Genomic DNA, 3,034 nt, shown 5'->3' on the forward strand with positions numbered 1-3,034 from the left:
AGAGACTAAAAGTAAAAACAAGACAGGCACTGTTAAAAATGGATAGTAATGCTAAAACAATAAATTTAGTGAAAGAATGTTACAGCATATTAATCATAGTAAAGATTAAGTTTTGGATTGTCACCTATTTTTTTAAATATGTTGGTAAATTACTAGTTGAATTCACTGGAGGTAAATTAGTTATTGGTGAAAAGATGTAGGAAGGAACAGATGGGTTAATGAATCTTTTAACTGAAAAACAGACTATTATGGATGATATGGGTCAAATATTAAGTGGTGTTAAGTTATCTAACTATGCAAATATATTTTATCAATTAGCAGTTTTATATTTTGACAGTAATCCAATAACACAAATCGAGTAGTGGTAATAAATACAATATATGTGGTAAAAATTTGTTAATTATTTCCCAAACGTAAGATGAATTATACATTCTTCAGATTATTCACAAATAAATTCACCCAAGAGAAAAGGTAAAAGTTTAATAAAGAAATATTCAGAAAAACATTTAATATGTTTCAATGAGTGATGTTTGTCAGTTAATTGACAGATTAACAGTTATCAGTGGTGAAGGTATAGCTGGAAATAAAAATCATATTGAAATAGTTGGAATAACAAAAATGGCTCTGAGCACTATGGGACATAACTTCTGAGGTCATCAGTCCCCTACAACTTAGAACTACTTAAACCTAACTAACATAAAAACATCACACACATCCTAGCCCTAGGCAGGATTCGAACCTGCGACCGTAGCTGTCTCACAGTTCCAGATTGCAGTGCCTAGAACCACTCAGTGGCCCGGCCGACTGGAATAACACTAATGTTCACAGATACATTCTGTGTCTTCATTATCAACAATCCAAATGGTACACCTTATTTCATAAGGTTTTTGGAGAATTAACCACATACGTTTTTGGAAATCAGCAAGATGTAACTGACAGATTAACAGTTATTTATGAAGCACAAATTGCTGACATTAAAAATTATTTCAGTGAAAAAAGGAAGAATAACAAAAATTGTGACAAATAAATTCATGAACTTCATTATCAACAATCCAAGAGGCACACAATACTTTATTAGAATTTCAAATAATCTTGGAAAAGTGAAAAATTTGGAAAAGGAATAGTATGTGTACACCGTAACTATCCTGCCACGCAAACATTTGGGGTTTCACTCATGTGGTATAAGATAATCGCAAGGGGGCGGGGGTCCACTGGTAGCCGGACCACACAATAAGCCTGGGTTCAGTGTGGGGGAGTGGGTGCGTGCACTGCTGTGACCTGTTGTGGTGTTGTGAGCTACTGAGGGCTACAGCGGCACAAAGCATCTCCGTTTTTTGTAGGTCCCTGGTTTAATACACAATACACAATGCAATACAAAAATGTTCAACATTAATGCTTGAGGTAGTAAATGTATTGAAAGGTACATCAGAAAAATTAGAAAATGTTACTTTTTCACAAATCTAACAATTTTTTTCTATAAATGGAGCAAGTTCAACAACAACCAAAGCACTCTTGTGCCAAATTCAAATTTTGTAAATAATGTAACACTGAGAAATCAACTGACAATATTACTTCACAGAAATATACAGAAGATAAACGAATATCTTGTAAAAAATTACAACTGTAAACGAATTCCTTGTGTATGTGGAAAAAATATTTCTAAATATTATAAAAACCATTTATAAATTTAGAGTGAAGAGTATTCTAAAATATTATTCTCGATGAACAATGATGAATACCAGAAATTGATTCATCTACAAAGACATGTGACGGCTGTCAAGAGAGTACTGCCTCAGATAAAGATAAAGATAATAATAAACGTAAAAAAGTGAAAAATAAGAAAAACTCATATCACAGTTAATATTTAAATATCGATTAAATAATGATTTTGTTTAGTTGACATTTTGAAAGTAGTTTTTTTCAGATCTATTAAATTTTATTTCCTATAAAGGCCAAATAGAGTACTTCACGGTTGTTCAAGAGCATGATTATTGTAAAAGAAAGAATTTATGAGGTTATACTAAATTACATAAAGCTGATCTCATTATATTTATTAATAGATGTTATCTAACTCGAGGTGGATGTGTATTGAAGCAATTACAGTATTATAAATTGGAAGCGATTGTGAAATTTCTCTAAATAAAGAAACTAAACCACTGAAAGAAATATTTTTATTCTCTACTGATGTGTTTGTGAAACAAAAAACTAGAACTAATGATGAATTATTATTTCCTTTTTATACTGATCTTATGAATCAAGAGACAGAAGAACAATTCATGTTTGTCTAGTTGATAATGCATTTTCTACCAGAGTGCAAACTATAAATTTTGAAAATAATATAAACTGAGTTGAACCTAATAATTTCTTGACTTCAAACTAACAATTATGAAAATTGTAAAAGATAATCTAAGAATACATCATGGACTGAAAGTAACTTTTAAACTTTTGTGTGAGTACCTAATTCAGACAAATGGAAATGTTATGGAATTACATTTCCAGGCAGAAAACTACAGGATCAAAAATGAAAGAGATTTAACTAAAAATTGAGATTGGTAAAGAAAATATTTTATGAAGAATTTGTGATTTTCAAGCATGTGGATCACCATGGACATTAAACAGAATTACTGGATTACTGCTAGCAATTAATAGATATGTTCCACTGAAAGGATCCTCTTACACTGAATTACAGGATAAAATAATAAATAAAACGTATGTATTTATGCAACAAATGAAGCTGAAATATATTTTCTGTGGGCTACAAAATCTGCATTTTATCCTGTAGTTAAGAAGTTAGAAAGAGTTACAAAATATAAAAACATTGGTCTTGATCTTGACCAGATACTTGAAAAATTTCAATTTCCTGTAGAAGTTGATCATATTCCAAAAACTGATAGTAGAATTGATGCATCTACCAATGTCCATTCTTTTGATGAAATATATCAAATTCATGCGCTAAAAATTACAAAAATGTTTCAGAGAGAAGCATATAAATCTTTTTTATTTCAAGTGGAAGAATTGACATTATTGCCATATA

Source organism: Schistocerca cancellata, chromosome 4, assembly GCF_023864275.1.
Source record: "Schistocerca cancellata isolate TAMUIC-IGC-003103 chromosome 4, iqSchCanc2.1, whole genome shotgun sequence".
NCBI lineage: Eukaryota > Metazoa > Arthropoda > Insecta > Orthoptera > Acrididae > Schistocerca > Schistocerca cancellata.